Source organism: Ambystoma mexicanum, chromosome 2q, assembly GCF_040938575.1.
Source record: "Ambystoma mexicanum isolate Mex_15411 chromosome 2q, UKY_AmexF1_1, whole genome shotgun sequence".
NCBI lineage: Eukaryota > Metazoa > Chordata > Amphibia > Caudata > Ambystomatidae > Ambystoma > Ambystoma mexicanum.
Window position 1 is genome coordinate 640449568 of NC_090924.1, and position 22429 is coordinate 640471996.

At 45.5% G+C, this 22429-nt stretch overlaps 1 protein-coding gene across 2 annotated transcripts in view; it reads left to right on the forward strand.

The window, feature by feature from the left end:
* Nucleotides 1-22429, forward strand: part of PARN (poly(A)-specific ribonuclease) — a 1047754-nt gene that overhangs the window by 535073 nt on the left and 490252 nt on the right. The window lies entirely within an intron of this gene.

Below are 22429 nucleotides of genomic sequence, written 5' to 3' on the forward strand. Positions count from 1 at the left end.
CATGCATTGATGAGGACCATCTTCCCATAGTGAGGCAGTTAATCAAAGAAGTGTTAAAATGCGCATGTATGTTTTTTAAAACTTGGGTGAAGAATATGCTTTATGAAGGAGATCAGTTATGAAAAGGAATGCAGAGGGTACAAATGTTTAAGGTACTGATCACACTTGTTCACATTTGCACGGAACTTCAGCAATAGGCAATTAATGTGATGTGTATACCATCTAGACTGGTTCTTATTGGATCTCGTCAGACCAGCCGGTGGTCACGTTCTATGAACGGCAGTATCCTGGCCACGGTCTGCACATCAAACATCCCTGTGCCAGGGGTGGACTGGCCTATTAGGAACTCTGGAGTTTTCCCGGTAGGCCTCTGCACCCTGGGCCTCTTGTGTGTGGCATTTCCTCATTTTCCCATAGGAAAAGGGTTGACATTGCTGGAAATATGTTATATGGGGCCACTTTGATAATTATTCCCAGGGCCTTTTTTGGTTCCCAGTCCACCCCTGCCCTGCGCACTTACGAATATACTTTTTTAGTGCTATGTGTTCCACTCCCTTATTCCTATTACCAACATTTACTGCTCACATATGTTCATCTTGGATTAGACCACCTTCTGGAGTTGGTTTAGTAGTACAATAAATATTCTGAAATGTACCTGCGATAAATATAGAGGAATGGCTGGTATTTTAAGCCTAGTTATCTACCAGCATTGCCCACACACCCTTGAGCCCCTCACCACCAAGCATTTCTTTAGGTCTGTTTTTTTAATACTCCAATGCTTAACTCCTGTATTTTCCCCACACATATATACACACTCCCTTCTGCTGGCCTTTCTCTACAGATGGTCCTATTGTGGACGAATGAGCACCCCCACATAGATGCCACTCCACTGATCTCCTTCCCCTCGCTCACTTCACCCTTGCCAGTGCCCTTCTCCCAGCAGACTAGGGTCTAATCACTCCAGGCTGGGGCACAATACACCACGGACTGAGCAAGGTGGTTCTGTGCTTTATAAAAGCTTAAAAGAAACTAAATCAAAGTCCCCTCCTTAATTTTATGTGTTACTGCATTCTGAGATTGTAATAGCTTTCTCCTGATCAGGGCACATGAAATCAAATAGCTGGGCTTCGGAATCCAGTAACTGGATAATGTCCTTGCAATCTTGCTTCCTGCCAATCAGCGTATTTTGGCTCAGTGCTGTGCTCACCATGCCACATCGTTTTTTAAGCTGTTGATAGTGGAAACCAAACGGAATTCCATATATGGACACCTACAGGCTAAAATATTACCCATTCCACCACCAGAAGAGCCGTTTCTGAATCTTTGTTCAAGTCTAGCATACAAATATATACTCACTGCTACCTTCTCGCACATGTTTCAAGTGGTGCAAAGCGAATCTTCACATCTGCTTCCACAAAACACCCTAAACCCATCTTAACCAATTTGCCGATGGGTTTTAGAAGTCCTCTTTCTCACCCCGGATACTGCGCTTGTTGGACTAGTCTGTAGGCGGGAGACCTTAGTCTCTAAGCTAATCAGAACCCTCTTTTATGCAGTAAAAACATTAATGAACACCCTTTCGTAAGGAAATACGTTGCAATGAATTGCCAACAAGTTGCAAGGATGTATTTGGATTTTTCTTGGCGATTCCCAGATTGAAATGAATGAATATAGCTTATTCTTCAGTTAAAAGCAAGACCATCTGTCAAAGCCCGAGCAGTTAGCAAACTCATCCTCGATTTTAGGTTCACAACTACAGTGATAAACGCATCAATCGGCATCACTACAAAGAAAGTTTTTTTTTTTTTTTTTTAAAAGTCAAACCAAGTAGTTTAACCTTTAATCTAAATTTAAATAATGAAAAATGGCAAAAATCATGCTCTGAATGTTTTAGGTGCAATGAGCTAATATTTGTGCAGACAATCTTAATGGCAAAGTCCAAGGAAAGAACGTATATTCACTCTAAGTTCTAACGCTTCAAACCATGGCAAATATCGTAATCAAAACAGCTAACATTCCTTCCCGCCACACTACAGTGGCCGAAGTACTGTTTTCTATAAATTCAGGTTTTTCATGAAAACCCATAAACCAGCGCGTCTAATGTTAAAACGGCACCACAGCAACATTACACACAGCTCGTCTGTGTGCAAAGCAGCCTGCAACTAGTAGACCAGTTAATATAACTTTCTAGTTAAGGAGAAGGTGAATCTTGCCTTAAGTCCTACGCTCTCTGAATGAAATGTATTTAAACGATATTATTGGTGATTGTGCCAGCCCTTTTATGTAAAGTTTACAAGTTTCCATGCCACAGTAAGAAACGTTTGTGCGTCATGTGTGACCAGAAATCAAAGTCTTGGTACACATCTGTCTCCTTATATGGAAGATCTTTTATTATCGGTTTATAGTCTTTCTAAACTTAAAATGGCTGTCCATTAAAGTTGCTGTGACGGAATGACTACTTCTCTGTAGAGCTACAGGGATAAGTAGTGTCTAAAAAGCCAACTCGGCCCCTCGCTCCTGGAGTGATCCCATTCATAAAGGTGAAACCGACACATCCCAATTGGTATTCCTTCTTTGCATCCTTTTGGCCAAGCAGGCTACACACATCGGGAGAGATGTGAGCTGGTATAGAAGCATTCCAAACAAGAGGAGTGGTTCCGAAATAAAAATGTGCTACCTTGGTTCTGTTTAAAATAGGAGGTTAATAAACTAGAAATGCCCACAACTAACAAAGACCCACCTATGTGAAGGAAACGCAGAGAATGCAGACTCTGAGAGCAAAGGGGACATTCTCATTGAAGAATCATGCAGGATGTTAATTTGAGTGGCAAATATCAAAAGTATTTGAAGGTTTCTTTAAAACGCAACGAGTAGTGTCTAATCAGTCACAAGGGCCATTTAAGGCAAACCAGGGGGACAGGAACACTACACATACCTTTGCTTGTATTGAGGTCTTGACAGTATGGAGCCAGGCTTTTCGTCATCATACAGGGGGTGGGGGTTTGGGAACTTTAAGCACTGGGCCGGTGTGGGAGCAGTGGCACTGGGTCTCAATAAAGACACTGGGGACAGCAAGCAATTTTGGTTGGTTAGCAAAGGAATTCAGTGGCCTCAGGTGCTGAGAAGCAGACAAGCCGATGGCGAGCAGACAACACTGTATCAGGCTACTGCAACAGCTTGGAGCTCGCAGAAGCTGGCAGTACGATTAGTGATGTTGAATTTGGGATCCTTGAAGACTTGGCAGATCTCTGATGAGATGGCGGAGCTGCGTCGTCCAGCAAAATTCAAACGCGTGGAGGTGGTCTAGGTTTAAGGTGACTCCACTGGTTCCCTTGCAGAGGTTTGGATTGCATTGAAGGTTCCTGAACTGGCGTCGCGGTTCAGAGATTCCAGAGAACCAGGGGTTACTTCCTTCATTGTGTTTTCAGGGAGAATCAGTCTAGGGTCTCGGAGGCAAGATGAGCCCTTCCTTCTGTCCTTCCCAAACAGGAAAGATTTTAGTGAGTACATGCAATGTTCTGTCACTGAATGAGCCAGGTTCTAGGGTACCAATGTCTATTGCAGTAGGCCTTGTTCCACCAGCTGGCCATCCCACATAGGCCGTGGGGATGTCTGGGGGCAAGAGCTTTCCTCTTGCTCGAGTCTGTCTTCACCTCTGTGGCAAAGGACTTTGGAAGAGACTATATATCCAATACATTTGCAGGCGAATCCTTATTGTCTAAAAGTCAAAGGCAATTAAATAAGGGGAGTGTAACCCCCCTTCCTCCAAACCCACCCCCCCTCTCTACTCCATGTACAGCCAAAATGCTGCAGTGGATTGGTCCAAAGCAAGCCTGTCTGATCCAATCCAGGCGTATGCACCAGGTGTCATTTGCTTTATGATATCCTACTCTGAATCTGAGTGGCGCTTTCGGAGCAGAGTCCCACATCGATGCTGTGAGTACACCCGGGCCAGACAGCTAATGGACTCCCAGCCTTATCATGAATGACTGACCCCACCAAGCTGACCATAACTTTCAAATGCTTGTGGCTTTATAATTGTGTGATCTCAGTAGCCCCCTTGTCAAACCCAACATGGCTTTTATTTAGTTATTAACTGCCACCAGTCTTCGATTCAACAGTGTTGCAGTTAATAAGCCATCATTGCCTGTTAGAGCTTTGGGTTGTATAAACTGAGTTCAGGAATGGACGAGCAACCTTTGAAAATGAAATAAACTGCATCTGCCCTATGCGCCAAAGCTTCTATTAGTCAATGTATTAATTCCAAGATATATAGATGTCCTTTTAATATCTGTACATCAAGAAAATTAGTTTTCTCACGTGGGTCCAATTCCAACACCTCAATCCTTTCAGGCTCCTAATAGCCTTTGCTCTGCTCCACTTCTCAAAAATGCAGCGCCTTGTTAATAAGTTGGAATTTTGTGGAAATTGGTAAACGGTGCAGAGCCATTGGGTTTTAAGAAATGGATCTAATGTGGAAGTCAACTAATTGGTATAAACTGTAATTCACACTAGGCAATTGGTGCGTTGAGCTGTACTTACGAATTTGTGTGAACTAGGGACCATTTGGAATGTGTTATCGTGAAGAGATTTCAAAGCCCTGATGAAGACCAGTAAATGAGGTCGAAACGCGTGTTGGCAGGATTGTCTTGATTAACAGATATTAAAAGGAGATATATATATTTATATTTGGACTTGATGAACAAATGGACACAGACGCTTGGCGCATAGGGCAGATACAGTTTATTTCAGTTTTGTTGTGAGACTCCATTGGGCTTGAAGCCATTTTTCTTGATCCTATGCTGCCTAATTGTCATTCCTTAATAGCTTGTTCATTTTTGCGCAATTGAATGTAAAAGTGGTGAGCACAGTGGAGTTTCAGCCCCCTTCTTTAGTCCAACCTTTGAAACTACCCTGTTGCCACTGCAGGATAGATGCTGGGGATATCGTATGGCCACTGCAGATACATGGCACACTAAACCTTTTAGCATGGGCATCGATATGTTTTAGCAGAGCTTGCTCTCAGAGACCTAATTACCTGCACCATTGTATCGCTAAAAATCAAAAAACTGCTGTCTCATAGCATTTGATCACCTTTATCAAAGAAACCGAAGCACATCTGATCATGAAAACACTGCTGCCTCACAACACTATAGATCGAGACATATTACCATAAATTCAGTCTCTGGTATTGCAGTGAAAGCGTGCATATTTAATAGCATGAAGCAACAGGATCTTTCAAACTCCTCTTTCCTGTTTCCCTCCATACTAATTGGAGGCAATCCCCGGTGTGAGAAACCAAAAGGTATCTCACTAGCTAGTCCCTAGGGAGGTGTCACCCAGGTGGCCAGGGCACAGCCATCGCATCTGGAACCAGTCCCTCGGGGTGAACCACTGTGGGAGGATCATCTGGGTGAGGGGTCCTTGGGGAACGGGGTGAGGACAACCAATGGTGAGACGCAGTATTCCCCCTTGCCACATCCTATTTTGAAGGATACGAGGACTTCCCAACTCCCCTCACCCGCATTTCTACACAAACATTGAGACGAGAAAGAGAGCAACAGTGTGTGTTTTGTCAGTACTATTCATCCTCTCCGACACAGAAGACACTTTCATCTGGACAACAAACTGTCCTGTTAACAAGGACAGGCAGGGTCAGGCAAGCCCATCCCTAACCACACACCTGCCAACACATTAACCTTTCGCAGGTGTTTAGAAGGAGACTGCAAGGAAAGAGCAGTCAGTTGGTCTTGGGAAGACAGGAGGGAGGCTGCAAGGCAGAGTCCGGCAGAGGATCCCTTCTAAACTCCGTAGCACTCAGCCAGTAGGACTGGGCACAAGAGAGTACTGCTCTTCCTGAGCGGATGCCAACCTGGATGAGGAAATTAAATTGCCCAAAGACTGAGCAAAAGCTAATGGCAGCCAGAGAGAGCCAAGCAAAGGGAAATTATATTTCCAAGAGACCACCAGGTTTTCAAGAGGCGAGACCCACAGAGTGGAGGAGGTCCCTCCTTGGAAGTGCTGCACAGATGCCTGCATTTCCCTCCCGGGTGAACGGCGGAGTTGGGGAGGATGAACAACCAAAGATAAATACAACTGGTGAGTTGCCCAGAATCCGGCTGATATGGAGAAAGTGAAACAAAGTATAAAATGAATGAGGCTCGCACCCGAGGGAGGGAAGCCTATGCAAGTTGTTGAAAAGGACTGAAAGGTACCAGAAAGTATCTGGGTAAGAGGCTCTGCCCCCGGTGCGCTTTTTATGGGTTTGGAGATTAGTATTTAGTGTTTTGCATTTTATTTCCTTTTAGGGTGGGGGTCCTACTCCCCTCCTTGGCGGGTGACTGGGCACCTCATATCCTGCAAGCATGCCAATTCTGGCGTTTTATTTACTTTTTGTTTGTTATACACATGGTTGTTTATTTCCTTGTAGCCAGTGGATACACTGGGCTCAGAGGGTGCCTGGCCTTCTGGGACTCCGAGGCTCGACTTGGCTGCAGTCCTCTTACTTTCTTACTTTGACACGCATTGCGGGCAGGAAGCTCCTCCCGCTCACCACTGTGTACGCTAGAGGATTAAACCTCTGTAATATTGTGTGTCCATTTAATGTAGACATACGCTGACGACTCGAGTCCGCACGCGAGGCTATGTCACGCCAAAGTTGCGCCTAGGTTAAGCTCGTCTGTGCCCGTCCAGCCCTCGGATGGGCAGTAGGGCTGGACCGATAATAGCAGGTTGAGTTATAGTAGAGCTATCCTAGTTGGTCTTGCACCTACAGATACAGCATTCCCAGTAAAGTTTGATAAACTGCTCCGGCCTACTATTACTCATCTTAAAGCCGTTGAAAAGCATGCTTTTAAAGCTTTTATGCTAAATACTCACTCCATGGTGGGACATGCAGTTTCCTTATTCGAGTTTATCCAAGATTACTCCCCTGACATCTTATGCCTTACCGAGACTTGGCTGACTGACAGCTCTGCTCCAACTTTCTCAGAGGCACTTCCGGACGGTTACAACATGATACACCTTGATCGTTTAGCGTGTCGCCCAGGGGTTGTGGATTGTTTTAATTTTTTTGTGGTCAATAGTTTAGGCCTTGGACTCTGCTTGTTCGCTGGGTGGTGGATCGTACCTACTGCCTACACCTCTATCGCCCTCCAGGGTCCTATTCTGCCTTTCTCACACCATTTCTTGATTTGGTTGCCTCCTAACACATCAGGTTTTCTAACCCAATCAAAGTGGGTGACTTCAACATTGGGTATAATGCCCCTCTTGTCCCTACTTTGGCTCAGTTCTTTGATTCAATGACAGACTTTGGCTTTCAACAGGGAGTACTTGAAGCCCCCATAATTTGGGTGGCATTCTCGATCTTATCTTTTCGGAATCCACCATCTCTATGGGTCCGGCCATACAAATTCTATGGTCAGACCATTATGTGATACCTTTTGCAGTACGCACCACACATGGGCCTTCTATTATTGCTCCAACCACTCTTATGAAGTGCAATTGGCGCTCTGCGAAGCTTCCTCTTATGGCAGCCTTTATTAATAGAAAATGTCAGAACATTACACAAGTGGACCTCTCCTCTCTATCGAAAATCAATCATAAGGCTGCTGACCTGGTGGCGCATTTGGAAACTACCCGCCTCAGAAAACACTCTCCCGCTCCATGGTTCTCTGAAGAACTCGGAGCAGCCCGCTTGAAATTAAGGCAAGCGGAATGTAAATGGCGTTCCGGCCATAATTCTGCGGGTAAGTTGCCTTATCGCCAACTCACCAGAAAGTATAATCTTCTCATCCGGGCTGCCAAACAAGCCTTTTTTGCCTCCAAATTGGAATCAGCACTTTGCCAGCCCTAGCCAACAGTTGTGCAACTTGTTGAGTGACTTTTTTGCTACTAAGATGGCAGACATCAGCAATGTTATTGCCTTGAGTGCCCCGAGTGGGACATGCATTATGGCATCCTGGTCTCCCTTCCCTGAAGTCCGTGCTGAAGAGGTGTCTAGGGCAGCACCCTCTTTGAAGTCAGCAGCCCTGTCGGACCCTGTACCATTAAGTCCCAAAAGAAATGATGCGCATGATCTCCTCTCCGGTCACAGCAGCAGTTGATTTCTCTCTCCAATCAAGCATCATCCCCACCAATCTTAAGCAAGCAGTTGTTATTCCGCTGCTTGAGAAAGTTGCTGGACGCCTCAGTTTTCGCTAACTACCGGCCTATCTCACTCCTCTTTTCTGATGAAACTGCTGGAATTCTTGGTGTCACCTTTGCTTTCTTCCTTCCTGCAGTCATCCTCCTTTTTTGATCCCTTTCAGTCGGGCTGCTGACCGAGTTAGGGGACAGAGATTGTCCTGCTTTCGGTGGTTGACGATCTCACCATGCTTGTTGATCAGGGGTGCTAACATTGTTGGATTTATTGGTGCCTTCGACACTGTCGACCACTCCATCCTAGTGTCCCGCATGGCATCAGCAGGCCTCTCTGGCCCCATCCTAGCTTGCTTTTCATCTTCTCTATCTGATAGGGGCCAAGCCCTTTCCCTTCCACCCTTTCTGTGCTCTGTTCACTTTTTTGTGATGTTCCCGAGGGCTCTCCCTTGTCCCCCATGATTTTTATCATCTATATTCAGCCATTGATTCGCCTCATCCGCTCCCATGGCTTCTGGTGCTACTCTTATGCTGATGACACCAAGAAACTGGTCTGTTTAGATCTTGACCAGGCTTGGATGTCCTTCCGGCTGTGTGAGTGCCTGGTGGCCGTGAGGGGCTGGATAGGCAGAAACTGGCAGAAATTAAATGGGGACAAGACACAGATCCTGGTGGTGGGTTCTCCTCCTGATTCTACTCCCTGGCCTTCTGATTTCGGGTCTTAACCCCTCCTGTTATGGTGGTCAAGAACTTGGGGGTCCACCTCACTTCGTCACTATCTGTGGCTGCTCAGGTGAACGCAGTTTGTAAGTCAGGACACTTCCTTCTGCGGGTTCTCTGTGGGGTACTACCCTATCTTCCTATCAATCTTCGCCCCTGGTATGTCACTGCAGTGGTCATTAGTCGTATTGACTACCGCAATGCCCTGTTCCTGGACCAATGATTGGGTGTGATGCTTCGGCTGCAGCACCTTCAGAACATACCTGCTAGGGAGGCCACTTCCACTCCCTATAGGTCTCACATTAGCCCGGTACTTCATGCCCTCCACTGGCTTCCAGTGGCAAAAAGGATTGAGTTAAAATCCTTGTGCATGGTCCACAAAGCATATTGCCAAAGGCCTACAAGACAAATTCAAGCCCTATGTGCCAGGGCGCTCTCTCCGATCAGGTGATGCTTGAATCATGGCCATTCCTGGGTTTCGTCGTTGGAAAAATGGGGGGCGTGCCTTCTCCCTCTCAGCAGCCAAACTCTGGAATGGTGTGCCTACACCCCTCAGATGGGTTGAGAACCATCTGAGTTTTCGTCAGCTACTTAAAGCGTGCCTCTTTTAAAGCCTTCCGGTGGCCTTGATGCTTTGTTTCCTTGCACCATGATGCTTTTGGGCGACCGTGCATGTTACAAGTGTTTTTTTCAATACATAACATAAGGGTGAAATTGACACGTATGCCGGATGGGCGTGAATGAAAGGTAACTAAGTGAACTGTGAAGTGAAGATACAATATATCAGTGGTCCGGCACCGTAAGTGTGCCTACTCAAAGGTCTCTTTTTGATGTATCCAGGTGAAATGTATGGATAAAGTGAATCGAAGTGGTCTTGCGACAGTTTAAGCAAAATCCCTCGTACAGTTGAGTCTTCGATTTTTGAGAAGATTGGAAAGCAAGGAAAATGAGATTACAATGTCCGAGCCCGACTGAGGGAGACCTGTGGTGAACAGTAAACCCGAAAACTTGTGAATGTGAAAAACATTATGAAAGTTTGTCATTTGTTTGTTGATGCAGGCACTCTGCAAATAAGACTTTTTTTGTGAAAGTGACTTTGTCGCAGGTGACCTGGATATCTATGTTCTGAACTGCATCCTCGTGCTAGAGAAGCTAGTGTGTGTGAAGTTGGTGTGTCCCCTTGTTCTGTGCTGAAAACATGGGGAAGGGAAGCTCTGTTCAGCTATCCTGACCTATTGTTTCTTGAACACTTTTCTTTTGCATACATCATTTTCCCACACTATTTGTTCTTAGAGGTAAGGATTGGCAATAGGCTTTTTAGTATAGGCCATTTTATTTTGACAGACTCCACTAGGACTGCGTTATTTGATGGTCGTAGCTTGCACCCATTCTTAGATTTAGGGTTAGATAGGCATTCAACCAACCAACCCACCAATTGAAGTTCAATAAACACCCTTGAACTGTGATCACTTGTGTATTCACTGTTTGATATTATGCCTTCCTTACACTGGGAAGAGGACTGGGACGGTTGCAGGATGCTCCTCCAGCCCATGTACTCGTGAACCGGGAGCATAACCCCTCCCCCCACACCCCTGTTATTTTTGCTCCTTCATCCACCTCTGAGGCACAGTCTTTTACATGAACATGTCTTCATTTCAAAAGGAAATATCCTCTAGGAATCCTTAAAATGTGCATCATCTTTGGTTTTGTTGTGACTTTTCTCCCCAAGCTATAATCCTGCCTCCCCCACAGGGATAGGACCAGTCACTATGTGGTCTTGGAAATATTTTCCAAGTGGCTCTACAGTACGTCGTGCAAGCTAATTTAGCTAGCAAGCACAATCTCTTTGAATAGGGTTTGGGGGGGTGCTCTCCCCAAGAAATTTGGAAAAATTGATCCAAATAGTACACGTTAAAGCACATTTGTTTTAAAAGTGAGGAATAACATACTGGAAGCTTTCAGAACAACTTTGCTTCAAAGTGATGTGGGACTTGAACGATGGAAGAGGGGCAAGTTAGCTGAGAGGGGTAAGCAAATCAGAAAACCAGGATACCTGCACATGAGACACATAATGTAGAGGCCCATTGGAAGTCTTCAGTGTTCCCTGTATGCCAGTCAACCACTGCTCCCATGACCTCCAACTCCATGCTATACAGCTTACTGGATCCCCCTATCAGAGTTAGCAATGTTGGCACCTTCCCCTGCACACTCTTCCTTCTCGCCTGATTTTATTAACCAGGGGTAGACTCTCAGATCCGACAATAGGAATCCTTGTTTATCCAATTCCGTAACCTTACAACCATTCCAGTGACTAGCTTTCCTACAGAGTTAATGGCTATCTGATGGAGGTAGATGCCCGGAGAGGTCTTAAGGCCACTATAGGGCAGACTATGTGCAGCGTCAATACCCGTATCTCTGAACACAGATGGAGAATCCGCTGCAAAAATGAAACATCACCTTTGATCCAACATTATATGCAGATGAGACACACGCCTGATGACCTTCTATGGTGGATTCTTGAGAAAGTTAAATCAAGTTCAGGGACACTACAACACCTATTGAGACTGGAGAGCCCCTGTATTCACAGATTGGACAGCATGGACAACGGGCTCAATGAGCAGTACACAACACGCCATATATAATTAGCAGTGTAAGTTCTTTGTTTAGAGCTAGCCCTAGTTCAGCTGTGCACCCCATCAGCTGACACAGGAGCACTGCTCTCCCCAACATACCACACTGTGGCCATTCCTTATGCCCATACAGAAGGCCTGTCATTCAGCTCAGTTTGCCAGTTTACGTAAATTACATTTGGGACACACAGAAGGCCTGCCATTCAGTTCAGGTTGTCAGTTCACGCAAATCACATTTGCCCCAGCATCACTGAGGCCACTGTGCGGAGCCCCCTCAAACACCCCCCCCCCCCCGGGCCACCCTTATTTTAGGGATTTCTTCCTTCTCACATACTCCCAGGAACAGTGGTACTTACCATAGAGCAAGGGAGGGCCCGTCGATTCAGGATTCAGCGGAGGGCTATACATGTCTGTTCATAGTCCTTTGAGCATGTTTCCGTACACATCGAACTGCGAAGCCACCAGTGCTTCAAACTATGCCCCGTAGGAAGGCTGGACGCAGCCCGGAGACACTCGCTCACACACACACCCCCTGTGCGCCAACCAATTGGATGGGCTGGACATGGCAGCATCTCTCTGCGGTCACATGAACCACCCTTTCCCAGCCCATAGTTGCCAAGCAATGAGCACTAGGCGTCGGGTTTCGTTCACGACGGTACACACGCGCGTGCGCGTTACAGATACTTCGATCACAGGAGCCTCTGAGGAAAGAGTGACTCGCAGCCCCTGTAGTCTGAGGAACATGCTAGCCTACCTCTGGCTGCCTATCCAGACGAAGCATTAGGTAAGCTTGCCCCCGGGCCCATAGTCATGGTTCCCGTTTCTAAAGGGAGGCGGTAGACTAGTGGACACGCTATACCTATTTGTGTCTCCCTGCAGATACGCATCCACGTAGCCGGACAGACACAGGCATTCACTTTAAAGAATACAGGACGCAAGATTGAGGAACTCGCCACCTCTTTATACATAGGAGCAGCACCGCCCAGTCCCGGGCAGCATCTGTTGAAACTAGATCAGACATCCTACGTAGGTTAATTTAGACTTACCTTCAATATGTTTGGTCCTGTCGCACCATGCCGGCTAAGGGACCCACTAGCTGTGCATGGAACAAACGGAGGGTAGTTTACTAACGAGTACACCTCCTTTACCTCTGTACAGGCTCTGTGACCTTTGATGCAAGACTCAGCTTCTCTATATGGACCGTGCCCTGTTCATGCGTAGTGTTCGAGCCACTCGTTATTTGGCCGCAGCGGGCTCTAACATACAGCATCAATCTTGAGTTTCCATAGATTGACCTGCCCCTCAACGTAAGAAATTCTTCTGCCTGAGTAGGTGCTTCTTCCTGTCCACATTCCAAACGTACCCAGAATTATAAGCGTGCATGTTCTTAATCATGGTTTCATGCACACACTACGGCACCATGCCGTGAACAATGACTCAAGCGCTCCTTTTCTTCCCCATAGGGTACTCTGATTCTGCCCTGATGAAGGTGGTCATACACCTAAAACCACTGAAACACGGGTCTCAGCAAGGGGGCCCCTCCGGACCCCGAGTTTGGCATATAACCAGCGGTCAGCTTGGACCAAATAGAACACCCAACATCTGGGAGCCCATTCACATATAGTCTGTACTCTACCCCCTGTACGTGTAGGCAGACCCAATGAGGGTTTTCTGATCCATTAATTGGACGACCTGGATTTCACAATAAGACTTACCAGTAAAAGCCATCCAAACCTGTGCATGGCAGACTGAATGAAAGCTCTTGCTTCGAATTTCATTGGTATGAGGAAGCCCACTCACAATTCAAGACTAGGGGCAGTGTGTATATAGATATGTTTTTGTATATATAACAATCATTTTGTGCATTTTTTGAAAAAAACTTTTCTTTTAATTGTTAAAATGTTAGCTTGTTTCAAATTTACTCTTGTCTAACAAAAAATGTTTCCCTACCAAACGTAGAGACAGGTTTCTTTTCCCTCAGCACTGTGTTTCTGTTCACCTTTAACCACTATTCTCTTTACCTTTCAAAATGTGATTGGAGGGAAATTTGTTTTGTGTCGATTGTCTTTGAGATAATTTGATCTTACACCTGTACACGCTCAGTACAGTTAAGTACATACCAGAGAATTGTACAAAGTGACATTAATATTTTACTTTAATTTTATTTTCAGTTTTTCACTGTGATGCAAATGTAATGTTCATTGCCAATAATTGAATTACAATTATAATAATCATTCATCCAAGACGTCACAACATGTTTTTTTTGTATAAATCATACACTGAATGAGGTAACCAGGATCTGATTTAGTCTAGGCCCGAGAATTGGTACGCCACCTATTCAGCACCATTTTGAGGTTGCGCGTACCACATTTCTGCAGCGCCTCGTCTTTTGGTGTTCAATATAGGTGGGGTAAGGACCACCTCCCCAGCGGTCATTAAGGTTGTTGGTATCCCACTCATCATACCATGGTGCTAGTAGGTTTTGGTCCCAAAAATGTTTCCCTTTTGAAGAAAGCACAAACAACCGATTACTTGCATTAAGAGGAAGCACTGCTGTTTTGCTTCTGCGTTGTTATCCTAGGGATCACTTATCAGACCAATGTTCTTGGACTCAGGGAGGGAATAACCCACACTTGGACCAATAGTTAAAATATAATTGGCTCCTTACAGGCTCTTTATTCACACAACATACACCTAACACTGTAAATGAATGAGGTTGGTTATACATAAACGCATACATCAATATGACTAAAGGAAATGCTTAACAGTTGGAGTAGTTGAAGAAGAGAACTTCATCTCGGCCACTATGACACTACCCAGTCCCAAGGTAGGTGGGCAGAGAGAGATCACACATTCTAGCGTAGTCTGAAGCGGAGCGGCCTCCCTCTCAGCGAGACTTCATTACCCGGGGTGCCAATTCTAAAAGCTACTACCTGGATACCCCTCTCTTATGGGGAAAAGATCTTCACCCACCTTAGGTTGCCAAACCGTCCTTGGCCGAAGGACAGCCAACAAGCATGGGGGCACAGAGTGGAAACATCCAGCTAATAGTGGAAAAACCCAGCTAGTCACCGCGAGCTCGCTCCCAGCACCCCTCATCACTGCACCTGCACAACCGTCTTGGCATGTTCTTGATCGAACAATGCGCCAACTATCACTCTAAATGAACACATCTGCTTCGAAATATAAACATTGCAACTGTGCAACTGCAGCAGAGCTCATGTCTTCTTAATTGATGTCAGAGAAATGTATACTTCTATTGCGGTTATGAAAGTGAATGTCCAAAATGGCCGCGCACCTGCGCCATGTTTTCTTTAGCAAATTCTTCGCAAACGCATTACCCTCCCCCTTTTGGACAATCAATTTCCATATCCCAATGGATGAAAATCTGTTTTTTGCAGACGAAACATACCAAACAAATTTGGAATGCAAGAAATACAGCAACAACAAATGATGAGAACCATCAACACAGCAAAAATCCAAACAAAAATATAACGCAATGCCCCAGGAATGCAGGAAAATATCTGATTCCACCAGCTTCCTTTCTGATCTTGAGTGACTTGGGAAATTAGATCTTTCAAACCACCAATGTGTTTTTCGATGGAACCGGAGTGATCCTCTAAGTTAAAACGCACCCCTTCAACAGCATTGCAACCCAAATTGTGTTTCAGAAACAAATGACCAATAGCAGCCCTGTTCGCTTTCCTAAAATTCTTATGGTTTTCGTTAAGCACTTTCACTACCACACAAGCCAGCTTGATTAAAGATGTATAGCCACCAGCAGCTAACCTAATTATCCCCACCAAAGAAAAAGCCAGTGCTAAAACTTCAGCTTCAGGCATCAATTGCACATAGTCACAATCAGGAGATAAACCAATATGGTGCACAGCACACGTGGAGCTGTGAATAGCAGGCTGCAAAGGGAACATCATTCGGCTAAGGCGTGTAAATGCACAAGGGCCACCAGAAATGTTAACAGGAACATATGAATGTGTACTGTTACCACAAGAAAACAGCCAACCAGTAGGAAGCTTGACATGTCGAATGTGACTGGCTGCCAGAACAGTAAAATTGCAAAAAATGTTAGATACATCAGTACCCAAAGAAATAGATTGAGAACATAAACGTTTTTTAGTCGGTGCCACTTTGATCACCAGTCGGGCCCAGTTGACACTTTGCCGATGCGCTGAGGATCACAAGTCATTAGATAACACACATCAGCAGGAGCAACTTTATAGGTAATTTGTGATCAGTGTTGGTTCAAAACCGGCAATACTCAGACAGAAAAATAACTCCTGACTTCCGAATCCGCCGCAAGGGAGTCATTATTCAGCACTCTGAAAATGTGCTGCAACACGGGCTGGCGTAGACACCGCCACAAGGCACGTTGAAATTAGATTTGTAGCATTGTGTACGTCTGCCAAGTAGATATGTGAGATATTGAAGACATGACGGGCCAGGAAGACCCACATATTCTAAGGTTGAACCACGATGGCAGCAAAGCCATGCTGAAGAAAAGACATGGATACTGCAGAAGGGGGCAAAACATCATGTTCACAACGTCTCCTCCAGGAGCCGCGATACCGCATAGTGGAATTGGCAACAGGCGGCGTGGTAACGTCATTAGTCGTCCAAATTGTTGAATTCAGTTGCAATATGGAGACATTTGCCACCGTTTCTCGCATGTCCCCGGACCTGCCCGAAAGCACTCCACACACGTCCACAAGTGTAAACACCACGACCAGGGTCTACAAATAAGATGTCAAACGAAAACAAGATATCAGTGAAGTACATCACTCGTGTAAATAACATTTGTCAGCGGGAACATGACTCCATTTCCTCTTTCCAGGCTCCATTACAAGAACCACCTAGTCCTCTCCTGCTGCGATTACATCTGCCAGAACCGGGGGACCAGTAGGTTTCTCGACCCAGACTTTCGCTCCTGGAACCATTTTTGTCTGATGAGCCAAACCTATATCCCCACATGTAGTTATCGCAGTGATTGGCTCTCCCTTCTTCACAATGGAATTATTCCAGATACAATGATCAGCTGCACCACCATATCCCCACCTTATGGATAGGCAGCATGTTCTCTCCACTATTAATCAGAATGACTTTGATTTCCCCTTGTTAGTCGGCGTCAATGATCCCTCCCAATAACTGGATTCCTCTTAAGGCTAACCCAGATCTAGGGGCGATTAGTGCCATATGTTTAAATGGAATTTTTACTACGATTCCCATGTCAATTACACCAATTCCCCTTAGTTCCAGTCTCATTTCAGCCATTGCATGCAAATCCATCCCTGCAGACCCTGGTGTGGCTTGATAAGAAGCAAGTGCTCCAGGTGACATTTCCCAATACACAATGTTTCAACTACCCTATTCGGTTTCATTTGCAAAGCTGGCGTTAACATGCACATTAAGGGGGTCTCTCCATTAGCAATTGGTCTATTGTTGGGCACCTGGACTGCATCCAAAACTCGTACACCCACCCTTGCCTTCACCGGTTTTCCAGAACTGTTCTTTCAACAAGCCATTCATTCTCTCAATCCCAAAGCCCCGGGATGATGGGGGGCGCGAAAAATCCATTCAACCCCCTTTTCCTGACAATAGTCTTGAATCCGTTTTTCTTTAAAAAGTGACCCATTGTCACTTTGAATCTGTAAAGTGATTCCATAGTATAATGCCACTTGATATAACAATTTGATCGTATTCAGTTGGTTGGCTCTCTTACATGGCATCACCATAAAATATCCGGAACATGTGTCCTAATATTGCACGCATATTGACATGCTTTGCTAATTGGCATGGGACCGATATAGTTGATCTGCCCGACTTGTCCAGGCAATTTACCGCTTTTCAGCATACCTTGAATGATGTGTCGGTTAGACATTTGTTCGTGATTTTGGCGCACTGGGCATAGTAAAATCACAGGTTTTACAATCCCTAATGGAAACCTCGTGTCCATGACTGAAATTTTGGCATGGTCATCGGCAACAAAATTGAACCAACGCTCTGAGTCGGTTGCACAATGGGCATCTACATGATGCAGTCACTGTACTATGCACCAACATCTCAGCAATGTGCTGCCACAACTCGCTCCCCAACACCTCTTTAGCATGAAGTTTCCATCCATTATTTCGACATATTGGCAGCCAAACAGCTAGCCCATTCGCCAGGGACCAGGAGTCTGTGTACGCATAACAACCAGGTGTATCCTGCTTTAATGCCCGATATACTGCATACAATTCTGCAAATTGACTACTCTTCCCTGTCCTTGATGTGGTCAATATTTTCTTCATTTTGGGGTTATATGCCACAGCTTTCCAGCGTCGCTCGGACTCCACATATTTGGCGGAACCATCAGTGAACTATGCATGCTCAGTTTGTCCACTCGTCAATTCTCCATACGGGATTCCCCATTTCATGCGAGGCTCCTTCACCTCAATTTCTTACAAAGGTTCCAAATCAACCAATGGAACACCAGCCACTCGCTCATGCAATTTCGCAATTCCCCCTTTGCCCATTATGGCACAATCTTGAATGTAACATTTCCACTTAATGATGCTTGCCCCTTGGGCATGCCCTATCCGATGTGTTTTAGGAGATCTCGGTACCCATTGCGAAATCGTAATTTCCGGTCGGATCAATACATCATGACCCACCGGATTCTGCTCTGTATCCACAAGAGCCCAATAATAGGCCAACAGCTGCTTTTCGAAGGGATTGTATCGATCACCAGCATTGGGCAACTTACAACTTCAGAATCCCAACGGGACACGCTTTCGGTCCTGTTTTTGCTGCAAACACCAGTTTGCATAGTATTCTTGTACCGATACATTAAACTCCACTTCCCCTGCCCTCCATGGCCATAAATCAAGCACTCTGTATGGTATCTTTCGCCAATTGAAATTACTTTTCTTGTTCCTCTCTCCATTTCAAAATGACATTTTTTTTCGTGTCACCCTGCAAAGGGGTGCAAGAATCTGTCCCAAATGCAGTATATGCTGTCTCCAGAATCCAAACAGACCAATGAACTGTTGAGCTTGTTTCTTATTCACAGGTGTGGAGAATTCAAGGATCTTTTGTTTAGCCTTCGGTACCATCTCCCGATGCCCATTATGCCGCTGAATCCCCAGAAAGATCAGTCTCTGCAGGACCTTGGATTTTCATCTCAATGTCTCAGCCTTCCCTTCTCAGTCCTTGAGTAATGAGGTCTAGGTGCATCTGCGCGCTTTGCTCATCTTTTCCTTGTATCAAGATATCGACATAGTGTGAAATTTACACATCTGGTTTGCACAGAATCTCATCCACATGTTCTGCCACCAGCTGGTAACAGATAGTCGGGCTATGCATGTACCCCATGGGCAAACGTTGAAACGTATACTGCTTCCCATTTCAGGAGAATGCAAATTGCTCTTGGCATTCTTCCGCAATCGGTATTGTGAAAAATGCATTTGCCAGATCGATTACAGCATACCAGGTTCCCTCGAACTTCTCGATCAAGGTAACCGCATCCGAAACAGCGGGGTCTAACGGAAGAGTGTACTTATTCAACTCGCGATAATCCAGTCATCCTATATCTTCCGTCCATTTTTTTTTTTACCGGACAGACTGGATTGTTCCAAGCCGTAGTCACAAGCCACAGCACACCTGCGTCGACATACCCTTTAATGGTGTCTGAAATCTCCTTCTGCCCCCCCAAGGATATGATATTGTTTCACAGATACTTGTTTTGTGGCTAAGGGAACGTGCATTGGGGGCATTTTCAATTTTCTACAAGAACGGTTGTACATGTTAATGCACGCACTCCAAATTGATAGGTTTTACCTTCTAACCTGAGTGTCAACCCCTCCAGGATATAAAAACCGATGATGTATTCTGGTTTGGAAACAATCAGCACTTGAAATTTAATCCTTTTCGAATTACCAATCTTCATGTCAATTCTGGTTTGGACTGCAGGAGTCTCTTTACCACCCAACGCCTTAATGGTGAAATGTTTTCCATTAAACCTTGGATTCCCATGAATCAATGAGGCCTCCACCCCAGTATCCAATAAGGTGCGGACCTCCTGTGTATTTCCCGATTGCCAAAACAATTTTACATTCACATGAGGCAGTCTATCCACCTTAAGTCGGGCAGCCGTTGCCCGAGTTTGACCGCAATCCTATTCGTAATTTGAATGCGCGTATCTGGACTTTCTTCAACATTGAGCTCACAACCTTCCGTAACTCAGCAGAAGTCGGCTGGTATGGTAAAGGCGTTCCCAGGGATTCTTCCTCCGCCCCCACCTCCAGCAGTGCAGAAGGAACCTTTCCCCCATTGGGCTTATTGATAGCTTGCCTTTTCATTTGCCTGTACCGCTTACAGCCATCTCTTCTTATAAAGCTGATAGATTTCTCGGGTTTGGATCCCATCAATGTCTTCCTGTAGCACTCCATCTTTTAGTAGCGCCAAAAATATATCCTTCCTAGATACCCGGGAATCTCAGCTATCGAACCTCTGATGGGTTTCTCTTTCTTTGTCTTTGTCTTTCTACCTCTCTTTCTCTTTGTTTCTCTTTCTCCTTCTCTTTCTCTCTATCCCATTCTCCTAGATCAGCCAACTGTCTGATAGCATCCGTTACTTTGCCAGTCATCCCCACCAGCAAAGACATAATGAAATTTTTGTACATCGGAGGGGCAATTTGAATAATGGTATTTCGGGCCGAGACCGATAATGCTACCTCCCCCACATGTTCGGGCATCTCAAAATGAATGGCTTCTTTCATGGCATGTTCTCTCAGCCTCTGAATTGCCTCTGTGTACCATTTTTTCTCTTCACTGGGCAAGTCTGATGCCATCGGATACTTGCCATTTCATCCTTGTGCAGCTAATTGTAATAGCGGCACTTATGGTTCTCTCCCATCCTGATCATGAGGTGGTCCCACATGCAAAGTCTCCTGAATGTGTTTCCTGTGACAATGGTAGAAACCTTGCAGCGTCTGTCGTATCCACTAGAATACCCGCCGCACCCCCATTAAATAACCGAACCATCCAGATCAACTGAGACTCACCAGTCGTCTGTTTCAATCGGTTTATTATCTCCCCAACCTCCTGCTGAGAATAATCCTCTAACATTGTCATATCCACTAAACCACCTCCCCGGATTATTCCGGTTCGGCCCAGCTTGCCTGCGCATGACTGGTTTAGCAGTCACTACTTTCCAACCATGCTCTAGTTTGGACGGCACCTCCCTTTGCAACTCACTCTATGAGCTGGTACTATCGAAAACATCTCCGTCCCATTGATCGGGGTCCGAGTCAACCCCTGCGGAGGCAATTACTATTGCTACCTTTTGGGTCTTTACCATCCATCTTCTCTTTCAATATTTATACAGAGCAACTCTCACAACAGCTCGCTCGGCTACTGCTTGATATTTATCAGCCTTGTCATGATGCAATTTTATTTGAAGCTGCTGCATTAACGCAATCTGTTTCTCAGCAGCCAGCTCCTTTTCCAATCTTAAAACGTGCGTCTGCAGTTCTACATTTGGTTGGTGTATCCTTCTAAAACCATGCAACAAAATCCACCCGTCTACCTAGAGTGGACACTCCTTCCCCTTTTCCACAGGCACCTGTTGCAGGCACCCCACCACGTTGGCCAGACTCACCTCTCCTAGACTCTTATCCCAGGTCTCACTCAAACCTGCGCTACATGCCCAAGTCTGTGGTAACTTGTATGGACTCTTTGTCCATCCTGGGATTATCACCTCAGGACAGTCTCCGCCTGCAGAGCTTCCTTTTTCCTAAATGGGAACTCATGATGTCAATGAATATTTCACGTCCCCTACTAACAATACCTCAAAACAAACTCACTTTCCTTCTGATCACAAAAAGAGAATGGCCTGTCTGAATCCAAGCTCCTAGTTCGTCAGGCTCTTTGGCATGAACAGCACAAAGACCCTGCTCACAGTGCCAATATGTTTTGCTTCTGCATCGTGTACTTATCCTAGAGATCCCGTACCAGACCAAAAGTTCTTGGACTCAGGGAAGCAATAACCCACTTAGACCAATAGTTATAATATAATTGACTGTTTACAGGCCCTTTATTCACACAACATATAAACATACACCAAACACTGTAAATGAATGAGGTTGGTTATACATAAACACATACATAAATACGACTAAAGGAAATACTTCTCCGTTGGAGTATTTGAAGAAGAGAACTTCTTCTTGGCCACTGCGACACTACCCGGTTCCAAGGCAGGTGGGCAGAGAGAGATCACATGTTATAACGGGGTCTGGAGGGGCCTCCCTCTCAGCGAGACTTCATCACCCAGGGTACCAATTCTAAAAGCTACTACCTGGATACCCCTCTCTTATGGGGAAAAGATCCCCGCTCACCGTAGGCTGCCAAACCATCCCTGGCTGAAGGACAGCCCACAAGCATGGGGGAACAGAGTGGAAAAATCCAGCTAATAGAAAAACCCAGCTTGTCTCCTGTGTGCTCGCTCCCAGCACCCCTTATCACTGCACCTGCACAGCTCACACTCCCTTCTTTGCGCGTCCTTGATCGAACAATGCGCCAACTATCCCTCTCAATGAACTCTTCTGCTTCCAAATATAAACATTGCAACCGTGCAACTGCGGCAGAGCTCATGTCTGCTTAATTGAGTTCACAGAAACGTATACTTCCATTGCGGTTATGAAAGCGAATGGCCAAAATATACCTGCGCACCAGCGCCATGTTTTTTAGGTCATTTTCGCACACGCATTACAACTGCTCAAAGGATGGTCCTAGGGAAATGTGAAAAGCCAACACCTTTTTGCTTTCTATGTAGCAGGTCTGTCTGAGTTGGAAGAGGGCAGTACACACGGTTGGGCTGAAAGGTAGGTCTGCGATCTCGTGTGAGCAGGCAGCAAGGGGTACAAAATGGCAGTGTCGAGTCAAATTTGG